The 13,762-nt window shown below is 44.2% G+C and overlaps 1 long non-coding RNA gene across 1 annotated transcript in view; it reads right to left on the bottom strand.

The window, feature by feature from the left end:
* Positions 1-13,486, bottom strand: part of LOC146775940 (uncharacterized) — a 188,513-nt gene extending 175,027 nt beyond the window's left edge. Inside the window, exon 1 of the long non-coding RNA XR_014972070.1 lies at positions 13,396-13,486. This is a non-coding gene — a long non-coding RNA (uncharacterized LOC146775940). The remainder of the gene's footprint in view (positions 1-13,395) is intronic.
* Between the last annotated feature and the right edge of the window lie 276 nt (positions 13,487-13,762).

Here is a 13,762-nt window from a genome sequence, read left to right as displayed (position 1 = left end):
ATTCTGGTCATTAGTTAGTACAGGCTCGGGGGAACTCAGATCAGCAATAGAACCTAACATTGCTCCAACGGCATGGGAAGCACACTTTGAAGCCCTATATTCAGACAATCAGCCAAAGGATGTTGTGTTGGCACCTTTAGTTTCATCCACTTGCCCAGAGGTACTAGAATTCTCCCTGCAGGAGGTAACTCGTATGATTGGCAAACTTGCTGTGGGTAAGGCTCCGGGGCTGAACAAACTCCCGGGGGACTTATTCAGACACCAACCAGGGATTTGGGGCCCTTATTTCTTCACCCTCTTTAATGCAATCCTTAGAGGCATGCAAGTCCAGGATACTTGGCTGGGAGCAGAGATTGTCCCGATTTTTAAGAAGGGCTCTACCCTGCTCCCAGCCAATTATAGGCCTATTAGCCTCATAGATGTCCCGCAAAAAATGTTTGCACGGCTGGTTCTGGATCGTTTGCTGGCGTGGATAGAGGAAAATGATATTCTAACTCCTCTTCAAGCAGGGTTCAGGAGGAACACGTCCACCATGGACCAGATCTTTCGCCTGATACTATTATACTGGAAAATGGCAAAGACTGAGGGTGTTAGCCTCTACATGGTGTTCGTGGACCTCCGGTCCGCATTTGACCTAGTCCAACGGGACAAACTTTGGGGGGTCCTCAACAATCTTGGTGTTCCGCAACAAATTCTGCAGGTACTGATGAGACTACACGAGGGGAACTTTGCCCAGGTTAGATGTGGTAGGAATGGGGCATTGTCATCAAGGTTCCTGGTTGGCAGAGGTGTGAGACAGGGTTGTGTCTTGGCACCAACCCTGTTCTCACTCTATGTCAACGGTGTAATTGCTCATCTGGAAAATGTACCAAACAATGATGCCCCAAGGTTGGCAGGTAGGAGGGTTCAGGCGATCATGTTCGCCGACGATACGCTCCTTCTCTCTAAGTCCCCCATGGGAATCCAACGTATACTGAATGGCTTTGAAGATTTTTGTCGAATTCGTGGTCTGGACATAAATGTCAATAAAACAAAATTCATGATATTTAATCCTACGGCTTCCACCCGTGCTAGCCCGACCCTGGGAAGTGTAAGGCTGGAAAGGGTCACGATATTTCAATATTTGGGGGTTACTCTCGAAGAGAATCTCTCCTGGGGTCCGCAACAGGTCAAATCACAATTGAAATTGTCACAGTTGGCGGGGGGTATCCTTAAGGTCTCTAACTCATCGACATACAAGCCAGTGAGCCCAGCCCTGGAGATTTATAAGACCCAAGCAAGGGCTGCAGCCCTCTATGGTGGGGAGTTGTGGGGGTATTTCAGTGGTTCAACCATTGCAAAAATAGAAACCAAATTTATTAGGCAGCTCCTGACACTCCCTCAGGGGACTCCGCTCCTCCCCCTCAGGTTAGATCTGAGACTAGGACCAATAGAAGACGAACTAGCACTAAAGCCCTTAAGGTTTTGGTGCAGGCTATGGGCAACACCAGATTTGTCATATTACAGGCAAGAGCTCAAGCAGATATTAACTTATAGTAGCTCTGGGAAAATCCCCTGGTTGGCATTTATTAAACATGAATTCTTAAGATTGGGATTATTGCCCTTATCGGATAGCACGTAAAGCTCCTGTTGCCAAGTCTCGAGTAAGTCCCTTACTCTGATTTTTAAGGAAAAACACCTGAATTCCATTATATGTGCTTCTAATATTGGTACCCTTACTAAATCATTTCTAACTGTCAAAAACGTCTATTTCTTTGAGAATTTCATGGATATTGTTTTTCCGCTTCAGGCAAGGAAACTCTTTTTACAATGGAGATATGGCACTTTAGCCTTAAAAGCCTTTACTAGCAACTGGTCAGTTACAGCAAATAAGTCCTGCCCCGGGTGTAGTTGTGATGTAGAGGATGAACTTCATGTTCTCTTCTTCTGCCCTGCATACATCAAATCCAGGAGGCACTGACTGGTTCCCCTTTGTAAAAACCTTGGTTTTAAAAACTGTTTACCTGCTTTTAGAATTCTCAAGTCCGACTCATCAAGTCCTATTGTCTTTGCACTTTCTAAGTTCTTGTTAGCTATGTGGTCGAAGCGGCGCCAATTAATTGACATTGAATGTTAATGATTAAATACATTTATTTTTTTATTTTTATAAAGACGTCCAATGTTCCTATGAAATGTATCTTTTAAAATGTTAATGGTTTTTAACCATGTTTTTATTAAGTGTTATCTTGTACTCTTTTATGGCCAACATGGCCGAAATAAAGAACCTTTGAATTGAATTGATTCGTAAGCAGCCAGGCTCCCCTGACCAATCACAACGCTGCAATGCAGCGCTGTGATTGGTCTGAGTGCCGTGACATGGCGCTCAGCCAGGGGCTGGAGGAGTGAGCATGTTCTCCATGCAGGCTGTAATGCAGCCTGTACGGAGAACAGGGAAAGTGTACATGACTGGTTTGGGTGGCCCGGGAGGGCCAATAAAACAGTCATTGCACACTTAGGAGTGAGCGAACAACTCGTCCCCTGCCCTGCTCCGAGAGCAGAGCAGCCCCGCCCACAAAGCAGCAGGAAGCATAAAATGATAATAACTTAAAGTTATTATCATTTATGCTTCGTACTTTGCACTGCTTAAAAGCAGTGGACGACGCTCCTCCGCCACAGTGGAGTAGCCGCCACTGGCATGAACTCTAGACAGGACAGACAGCTCAGAAGATGAAGGCCCTGGGCAATAGCCCATTCTGCACAAGCTTTAAAGCGTCTCTGCTGTTGCCTGGGCCAGCGCCACCCATCATAATATGGCACCTGCAGTGTCTAAAACTAATTAATTTCACCCAATATTTCTCCAGGTTAGAGCTTGATTTTCAAACCGTAGACCTCAGAAACAGTGAGAAGGGTCTGCTTCTTTCTGTGTCTAACCTGTTCCATCACCTGTAACGAAACTGGTGCTCATGTAAAGCACTCTGATACCCGATGTGTAGGGTCTAATTTGCGCTATTTAAAACTTTAAAAAGAAATTAAAATGTTTAAAAAATGTTAGATAGATAGATAGATAGATAGATAGATAGATAGATAGATAGATAGATAGATAGATAGATAGATAGATAGATAGATAGATAGATAGATAGATAGATAGATAGATAGATAGATAGATAGATAGATAGATAGATAGATTTAGCCACTAACTCAGAGAAATATTGGGTTAGATGAATGCACTTTAGACACTGCAAACGCATAAGAAAAAGCACGCGCTCTGTCCCGAGTCAGCGCATGTGTTCATGATACGGCCCAGGAGGGATAAGAAAGGTAGGACTGACTGAATGAGTCCCACATTACACGGGGTCTGGTGCCATCTATGAAAACGAACATCACTTAGCTAGTGCAGTTGTAACCTCTGTTATTCATCGCACTGCGTGCTGTGGCAAAACACGCCCCAATAAATAGCAGTCCTTTGTAGACCTATCACGTGACGCATTTTTCTCTGGTCCTGACTTTGTAATACTTTGATTGATAGAACTTGCAGTCTCAAACCTGCAGCGGCAAACGTCCAAGAGCCAGTCCCAGAGTGGCAAATGACACTGGATAAAAATTCAGGAGCGGCCAAGACACCACATGTGCCTCCCTTGAGGCCATTTTATGCCGCTATGCTCTATATTGATACTAAATCGTTTTTTATGTTTGTCTTATTGAATACAGAGTTGCAAATTCATTCCTGGGTAAGGATTTGGAAATTCAAGTCTTAGAAACAAGCGCTCGTTTAATTGTCGTATTTGTGACTGGAGACTCAAGGGAGATATGCAAGTGTCAAGCATGACGTGGAATTTGCTGATAAGGTAGCATATGTTATTTTCATTGGTGTCAGGGTAAAAATGTCCTATAGAATGCATTTGTGAGCCAGTCGTTTCTTTAAGCCTCTGTCGATGTCACTTTATTGCCTCCCTTAAATAAATCACCAATTTAGAAGTGGTTCGGTGAGTTTTATCTTGAAAACATCCCATTACAACACATTATTACACATATACCAGAAAATAAAATCATTGCCAGCGAAAAAAGTTTGAGCCGAACATAGTAAGAGCCGAACATAGTAAAAGCTTCACGTAGGAAGTTTTTATTTTATTTTATCTACTCGCTTGCATAATGTCATTACAAAAGATGTACTGTTTTGAAAGCAGGAACAAGGAAATAGGTGCAAGTGTGAACTTCATATAGGCCAAAGGTATGTTTTGCTTGGAAAACGAAACCTGATAAAGAAAGCGCGCGATTTAAAACTAGAACTGCAATCACCCGCAGGAGCATAAGAGAGGGCTGCAGATTACCGTTAAAGTGTTGTACTGAGAATATCCCCCGGTCTGCATAACCTCCTGTGTCCCTATAGTCCGTCATCCTGTGCCTCCAGAAACAACCCTTTGAACCTAAACTGCACATCAACAGTTGCTCCATTGAGACACAAAAAGTGGTACATGTCAGAGATAGATCTCCTAATGTACCCCCGGGGCACCTGCCCCAGTTTTACAGTTAGGCAGACTACTATTTCAGGTCAATGTGTACTTCCTTGGTACACAGAAATCTTTGCTCCCTTGGCCACTGTCACCTGCACTCTCCTGGTGCACATCAACCCATGATCCCCGCTGCACCCTATACCAATGACTGCTTGGTTGGTCGAAATGCATGGAAGCCTGTGTGCATGGTCTGTGTGCTTGCCTGGCATTGCATGGGTGTTTATAAATCTATTGGTCTGAGTGCATGAATGCCTGTACGTTTGTTGGACTGTGTGCACGAATGGCCGTATGTGTGGTTGTGTTTGTGCATGGGCGATAAGTCTGTATTAAAGGGTGTTTGTTGGTGTGTTTATCATTGGTTCATAAGATTATGTGCCTGATTTGCAAAAGTATTTTTCCATTGCAATGCCTGGGATTTGCAATGCGTGGTTTATGACTGCAAAATACCTTTTATAATGTAGACAAACACTTTTACAAGTCGGAAAAGTCTTTCCAGCGGGATTTTGTGACCGTTTTCGAATGCAAACAAGACAGGAATTGAAAAGTGAATCCACTTCCTATTCCAAGTCACAATGAGAAGTTTCAATGAGATGTAATGATGGTTTGTGAAAGCAGCTGTGGTCACAAACTTCCGAGCCCAGAGTTGGGGGGGCAGTTGAGTCAGAAAGGGGGAGCAGTTCCTGTGGCCCAAATTAGCAAATGAGATAGCTAAAAAAAAGTGGCAAACATTTGCAATCAGGGCTGTTTTTAACAAGTAAAGACACACTGATTAGATGTTTTGGAAGGTATGTGAGACTGAATGCATTTGTGCTTGCTGCAGGCATCGTTGGCAGTAATAGAGAAATAAACAGTAAAAACCGCCCACAGAACCATAAAACCGGCCCACAATTGCCTGATAAACCGGCCCCCACACTGACCTGTCAGTCCAGCCCTTCTGGCATTGCCTGACTTTGTTATGGCCCAGTCTGACCCAGATCCAGAGGACTACTACCTGCTCTTGCTGATGTATTCCCAGCATCAGAATTGCTTCTTTAAAGCACAGGCTGTTTAAAAAAAAACATTTCTCAACAAGAAGACCCCACTTCCCCGTAATGTTCCTCTCCTTTGTAATGTGTGTATATCCTTCCACGCAGCTGTACTGTGATGTTTGATTGATTGATAGGCTTTATTTCGATATATAAATATCATAAAAGCTTTACAACAAGTAAAAATAGTCACAGTTATTACAATATATACAAAAGAGAAAAAAAAAATAGTGACATGATCCAATAAAATACAGTTAAAAATAGAATTAAATTGAGACTGACAGCCTTTTTATACGAATCAACCAAGACCACTTTAGAAATTTTGACACCCCACAAACCACCAAGGTGGATTTGTCGGACAATAAGATGCGTAGGGCCACAATGTGCTGGCAAGTGCCTAAAAGTCTACACAGTGGTTTGAGCCAGCGCCTCCAAGGTGTACAATAATCTGGGCATTCAAAAAGAATATGTGCCACCGTCTCGACCCGCGTGGGACAAAGGGCACAGAAAGGGGAGGACTGGAGGGATGATTTCCACCGGGCTGTTAGGTCGCCTACAGGTAAAGTCCCCACTCTAAACTTGAAGTACAAGGCCCGGTCAAAGGGAATGCGAATCATGTCGAGATGTATAATTTGCCCGATCCTCTGTGCTGTACTATTTGCCGATGTGTGTTTAATAAAAAGAGATTAAAAAAAAAAAAACATTTCTCATGCTGAGAGTGCAAGTGCAGAGCAGGAGATCTGCTGTCCTCCACAGACCTACAGCCCTTCATTTAAATCAGTCCATACACTGTCACAAAATGCAGCCTATCTCATTAATATACATAAGGCAGGAGGTTCTGTGTTGCTGTGTAAACATTAATTTTGTGATAGACTAGCAGATCCGTCCCGTCCCAAAATACTCGCCAGGTAGAACATTTTGATGCGTAGTTTTCAACCACTAGTTTCAGCCTGCCAATGATAAAAAAAGGCCCTATATTCTGAAAACGTAACCATTCTGTATTTTTTCTTGGTGATGTATAGAAAATAGATTAAAGGTGTTCTAGTGGTTAGCCTTTATCCCCACCTACATCAACAAGGTTCCATTTTTCACCGTTTTTTACATTATTGAGCGCGTAAGAAACCTGTTTTAAAAAAAAAAAATTATTAGCATTTTCAAATACTTACATAACAATACAACCAACAAAGCAAGCCAGTGATTGTTACATCTGATCAATATTTGTGGTATTTAAGAAATCTATTTAAATTGTGCTTGGCTAATGAGGTCTTGGTCAAATGACTGACCTCCCTGCCCTTCAAAGGACAGTGGAGTCATGAAGTAATAGAAAACTATAAACAAAATTCAATATAAGCTGTGAAACTGGCAGGGTCAGACTGGGACAAAAAATAGGCCAGGGCACTAAATGTGTCCCCCTTTAGCATACCAGATAGTTAAAAAAGTAGCCCACATTTGGAAATTAGGCCAGTATTGGACAGTAAAGACAGGCTGTATGCAATTTGTTCAAGGTATGGAAGACTGCCTGCATTTGTGTATACTGGAGGCAATATTTGGTAAAATCAGGGAAACCAAGTGAGAAAATCGTCCCACCCGCCATAAAACAGTCCCACAAACTGTTAAAAAAGGGTCCACACAATGATCTGTCAGACCAGCCTATCAGACACTGCCTGGCCGCCCTATAGGCCAGTCCAATACTGGATACTGGAGACATAAAAAATCGGTTACCACCTTCTATTGGTTGGAAATGCACACAATATTTAGAAGGTCAGATTTACCCTGTATACAAATCGTTTCTGCTGGAAGCTGCTATGAATTGCTCACACGTTAAAAAGCTGAAAATAGGAAGACAACATAAAGGAAACCCAGATCCACAGGTTCTACCTGTTGTGACACCCCAAAAAATAGTTTAAATGCCATGGAATCTGCACGTTCAGCTTTTCTCGTATCTGATGTCCTTGTAGAATGCTACAAACATGTTTACCTTACATTTCACTCTCACCACACACACAAGTGGAGGAAGCGGTGTTTCATTTCGCTCAGTCACCAACCTTGGCAAATATTTGCCTTGCAGATTTACCACAGGCATCAGCAACCACACCAAATGTGACAGAGCAGGCCATGCAGGCCGCACCAAGGAAGCACAGAGGAACAATTGGCAACAGCTCTGCAAACAAACCCCTGGAACTTAATGCACATTCTCCATGGAAAATGAATCATTTCCAAATCTCATATCAGTGAATCATTCCTGAAACAGCAGAATGTCCAAGTTCATATCTGGTCTGCGCTAAAGCGACACCTGACCAGGCGAGCAATTCCCATTGGGCTGAAAGGGCTTCAGCAGCCCCTCCCCCCCTCCGTTGTGCGTCTCAGCCCAGGCTGCTGGGTGCTCGGTTGGGCAGTGTTTAGAGTCTTATCTGCGGAACGCCCGAGTTTTTCACAGGTCTTTAGAGACCATTTGCATATTTACATACGTTTGTAAACTGGTTACCGATGCTTAGTTTTTTTTCTCATTCCAGTACCCCCTGGGCACCCATTCTGCCTATTCCTTACATTTGTATTTTAGATTTACTGCCGTAGTGTGAGAATGCATTTCATGAAAAGGAGTATAAAGTAGGGTTGTCAAAAGAAAAATGCCAGCTATGTGTTGTTTAAAGAGCCTGCAAAGACCTTGTCTTGACTAAATAGGGTTTTAAATAAAAAGTATGTATTCATTTGTAATGTGACTTTTCTGTCTTTGTTTCCTTTAATTACTTGGATCATTCAGGCAGCCCTAGAACACAATTAAAAGTGTTTTTTATTTATATTTGCTGTTCGAAGTATGCACAGATAAGTGCTGAAAATACGACTTTAGGTGACTGTTTATTTTTGTACCGTCTGGGGCATCAAAATAATGATCTGGCAACCCTAATAATAAGACTGGAAGTTTGTTGCAGGATCAGCACATTATTTATTTTCGCCACCCTAAATGCCTTATTAATGCCATAATAGCAATAGTTTAACTTGCATCTTAAACCCTATGCCGCCATCAATAACATGCGGAATTATTTCAAGTGTCTCAGTGCAGGGTGCATTTCCAGACACACTCCTCATTCTCGCCCTTCCCTTTCACACTCACCCTGCCCTCACAGCGATCACAATGCACTCACGCTGATCACCATGCTCTCAAACCATTCACCCACTCACCCTGCACTCACAGTGATCACTTTGCACTCACAACGTACTTGTGCTGTTCACACTGTACCTCACCCTGCAGTCACAAAAGTACACTACTCACCCTGCACTCATGTAACACTTCACTTACCTGTCCCCCTCACTTCTCAATCTGCAATCTCACTCAAACAATCTCATCACTAACCATGCATTAATTTGTCCCACTCTGCCCTTACATCTGCGCCCAAATTCATATGGTCACCTCACTCGCCCTGCAGTCACTCCTCTTACCCTACTCTCACACTGTTGCATCGCTTACCATGCACTCACCTGGGCACTCCTGTCACCCACACAGCTACAAAGAATGTGTACCATGCAGATCACAGAACTGAGTGTGAGTAAACTATGAGTAGCGATATAAAAAAATGAAATGTTTGTCAGAAAGGTGCTATAGAGAGATGAGGTGCATTGTTGGTGAGTGGTAGGGAGCAAATTTATGGAGAAGGAGGAGATTGGGAGGGGGCGCCAAAAAAGACTGTTGCATTGTGTGCGACCAGTAATAGGGCCAGTACTGGCTAAGAGTGTTAGCCCCCAGTGGCGGCTCCTCCGCTATGGCTGAGAAGTGTCGCCCCACTGCTTTCGAGCAGTGGAAAGGAAACAAATTGATAATAACTTTAAGCTATTATCATTTTATGTCTCCTTTGCGGGTGGGTGCGTGGGCAGGGCTGCTCTGCTCAGGGAGAAGGGCAGGGGAGGAGTGGTATGCCCACTCCCAAGTGCGCAATGACTGTTTCTTCGGCCCTCTCGGGCCTCCCAAACAGTCATGCGCACTCTCCCGTTCTGCAAGCAGGCAACATTATAGCCTGCGTGGAGAACATGCACACCCCTACAGCCCCTGGCTGAGCACATCACAGTGCTCAGACCAATCACAACACTACATTGCAGCATTCTAGTTGGCTTAGAGGAGTGAGCCTGGCTTCCTGCTTCCTGTTCCTGAAATAGAAAGCAGGAGCAGGACCAGAGACGCGGGACCCTGCCGGCGGAAATGTACGTTTTTGTTTTTTATTTTTCCCCTCAACTGACCCCGCAACCCCGGCGACTCCCTGTGCCCGCCCCCGCTATCCAAATCCACGGGCCATGGCGGCCACCCCTGTTAGCCCCCCTCCAAAGTGCGGGTCTAATGTCGCCCCTGCACCTAACCAAGTGTGAACAAATCTCCCTTCCTAATAAAGCGTTAAAAGTAGAATTATGCCAGTCAAAATAAAAGCAGTCTTTTACGTGAGGTTTTTACTTTTGGAACTAATTAGCTGATATTTATGCTGACCAACTAAAAATTACTATAGGTAGGTTAGGGGACATAAATGGCACAATGACTATATGGTTACCCTCAGACACCACCAAATCAGACTAAGCGATAGATACACAAATAGTTGGATGTCACTTGGTGGCCGCCAGGGGACTGGACATAAGCTGCCATCTGCTGGCGCGTGTGCCTGGTCTCGGGAACAACGAAGGCGCCCACTTGATTGGAAAGTAAGCTCTGCTCTAAGGGCCTTTTCACTTTTGGTATTTTCTGCTCCTTTTGTGTCCTCTAGCCCCATAAAGGCAAAGAAATAGCAGGCTAGAGATAGTATTATGCAATGAGACACTTTTAACTGCACTTTATTTGGAAACAGTATAAAAAATTATGAAACTGGAATAAATATATTTGGAATAATGCTGGGTCAGTAATTACTTGTCAGATTGGGAGTGTGAAGAAACACCGGTTAAGCGGGAATCATTTTTGCTGTGTGTTAAGTTACCAAGAAGTTACCATGGCATAACACATCTCCAGGACTGATCATTGCACCCACAAAGCCACTGAATATGAAAACCATGGGCTCCGATTCATCAAAATACAAGGGGTTCAGGACTTGACATAACACACCCTCCTACCCCGATACCATTACAGGCGTCACATGTCACCCAATGGAGTAACAAAGCCCCCCCCCGCGCACGGTGGGGAGCTAGAGGGGGGGCCCCTCAGCACAGTACCCTGTCCGGAGAACTTCTGCGTAAGTCTGGGGCAGGCCCCTAGACGTACTTTGAAGGGGACCCCCTCAAGTTTCGTTACGCCACTATGGTCACCCCTACACCGTTGTGTTTGCTGCTGAAGAGCCATGGCCATTACCAGAGGGGGAAAGGAACACTCTCCAAGCTCTGTGTACTTTAAGTTCTTGTTGTTGCCCCCAGAGGCCAGGAGTAGCAAGGGCAGTGCCAGGGTCCCAACTGCAAGCCCAGGGGTAGCATCACGGACGACCTTGACAAGGTTTCTTATCCAGAGAAATTCAAGGGCGGTGGGTGAGGCCGCCTCAAGTTAAGATCCCAGCATAGAACAGGTTCTACAGGAGTGTGTGCACCCAACCACGTCCAGGATAGAAATGAAATGAAATGAAAAGAACATTTATAAAGCGCATGGCTACCTGGAGGCCTCCCAGCGCTGAGTGTGACTGCACGTCCTTATGAAACTTTCAGACGTTAAACATAAATACACTCTCATGGACCGATTCTAAATTGAATGCATGTACATAATATGTGGTTATCCTGAAAATCCGGCATGGATCCAGTTTGTTTTGTTTATGTTCTGGAGCCTTCAGAACGCCTCTAACACCAAGAGTTGGTCCGATAGGCTCAATTTACTCTGATTTCCAGCCATGCACCGGTCTTTACTTTGTGTTTGCATGTTATCACAGGAAAGAGGAGGGTTGGATTTGTGCTTGAGGGGATTATGGACTTCTCAGAACATGGTTGACACTCACCCTTGACTTTCCTCTTCAGAATATCACCTGAAAGCATTTAAGCAAACAGGCCTCTTGTGTCACTGCGCCTCTACCCCGGTTAAAGTGCCTGCCAGGCCCAGAGTCGACATGCCGCCGGTTCTCAGTGACTCACGCTGCCGTAATACAAGAGCAGCGACGCATAAATTATTCACCCAGTGAGATGTCCCTAACAAAGTGGTGACATGAAATTAGAAACCAGGCGACGAGTTCCCGGACAAGGGCCGTGCATGTTCTTGGCTCCTTTAAATACACATAGACACTGTATGTGTATCGCGTTCAGGCAGACAATGTTACTTTACAACAACCAATGGGAAGCGGTTACAGAAAAGGGGAGGGGTTCCATAACCACAAACATGGACCTGTGGGCCCTCATATCTTTATATTTCCAAGCCGGATACTTTCGGCTCTTTTGCCACTCAACCTGATACAAACAAGTATATTTAAAAAAAAATATATATTAAATGCGCCCCATTTCACCTCTTAAGAGAGCCATGCGGCTTCCTATTTGAATTTTTCACATATAAATCTTTCAATTGCAAAAAATTGTGCGTTGTTAAGGTGACAAGTGGTATGTACAGGACAGGCCTGGTCTGCTTCTGTGTTGGCAAAGCCATCCTACTAACAGACACAGACCTCCTTCTCAGAACGACCATCCTTTTCGGTGTATAAATAAACCAGGCCATGTGCAGTACACAGCCTTCAAAAGCACTACTCAACCTATGCCACTGTAGGTGAAACCTGTCGACTTCTGAACAGAAGTACACCAATAATATGGTAAACAAGGTTTAAATCCAGATTCCAAAACCAAAGACTCTTCTGATGGTATTGCTGTAGCAAAAATTAGTCTGTCAACTAAGATATTGGATACATTACTCGAGTTGTTCTACACATCCCACTCTTCACGAGAAACTGTCCACATTTTAAACTTTATTAAAATATCCATAATGCACTACATTAATAAGCATCTGCTAACGTCGTACATATCTGGAACCTCAGCATCCTTGAGCAATGGTCATAGGGCAATTTTACAGTAGAATTTGTACTGACTGATCGGTGGAAAACTGTCATTTTTAGCCATTTCGAAGATTGTAGTTGCCTGGATTGACCAGGGCGAATGCCATTTTGCTGTGGTCGGACATTGAAAATGTTCCTGCAAAATTTCCCATTCAGCAGTGCCAAACAGCGAAGTTACCGGTAAAATATCTGTCATGTGAGGGAAGCGGTCTGAGCTTTGCTGTAGGGTTTAGTATTTCAAGCTCGGAGGAGCTACAAGGGCCGGCTTTAGCGCTGGTGGCGCCCAGTGCGACAATCTTTTTTCGCACCCATCCACATGACCTCCTCCTCTGATTCCCTCACTACCACCCGTCAAAAGTACCCCTCATCTCTCCATAGTCCCTCTCTCAAATACATTTCATTTGTTTTAAAGCGCTTGTAGAGGCTGGCTTTACTAATCCACTCAGCTAGCCACATAAATTACAGATTTGTTCTTCGCAGCAGGCATGCGCTACTTTATGGTGAGTCAAAACTGCCATTAGACAAAACTCCGATCTCTTTCTCTAGCAGGAACAATAATCAGAAGAGTTATCTTTACATTTTTATTGCTGCCTGAAAGCTGGAGGCACATGGAACTCTGCAGCAGGTGCTTTTAAATCGTATGTTATTGCTAAACACTGCGCCCCCTGAGGTCAGTACTCCCGCTCCAGGGCAGCGCCCGGTGCAGCTGCACCGGTCGCACCGTTCTAAAGCTGGCCCTGGATGCTACTGCCAGGCGCGGCCGGTACAGGTAAGAGCAGTGTGGCGGCGTGAAGGGGAGGAAGTCGACACCGAAGGGATAGGGGAAATAAAAAAAATAAAAGCACTTATCTTGCGCTCACCGCATCGCTGAGACATATTGGACGGCACTGGCGAACTCACCTGGCTCCATCAATGGTCGAATGAGCTTGCGGGGGACGGGTTCAGCGCAGTTTCCATGTTTGTTTGTTGAAGTTATTGTATATGTGCTAGAAACCAATAAAAAGAGTTAGAAAAAAGAGTGAGAAAAAACTTAAGTAGTCCTGAGCACAGCAATTTTTTTTTACTATGGCAACTCATATCAACATTTGTTGATGAACAATGACACATTTCCAAAAGACCTCAACAAGCACATTTGTTATTTTTGATAAAATCATGTTATACAAAACAAAGCTTTCGAAGGGCGTGCACGTTTGGTACATCAACCTTCACTGTGCCTTTTCTGAAACTCAAGATTTTCCGTGCACAAACCTGAACGTGACGTCACATC

The sequence above is a fragment of the Triturus cristatus genome, chromosome 12, assembly GCF_964204655.1.
Source record: "Triturus cristatus chromosome 12, aTriCri1.1, whole genome shotgun sequence".
Classification (NCBI taxonomy): Eukaryota; Metazoa; Chordata; class Amphibia; order Caudata; family Salamandridae; genus Triturus; species Triturus cristatus.
This window is presented reverse-complemented; position numbering and strand designations above follow the sequence as displayed.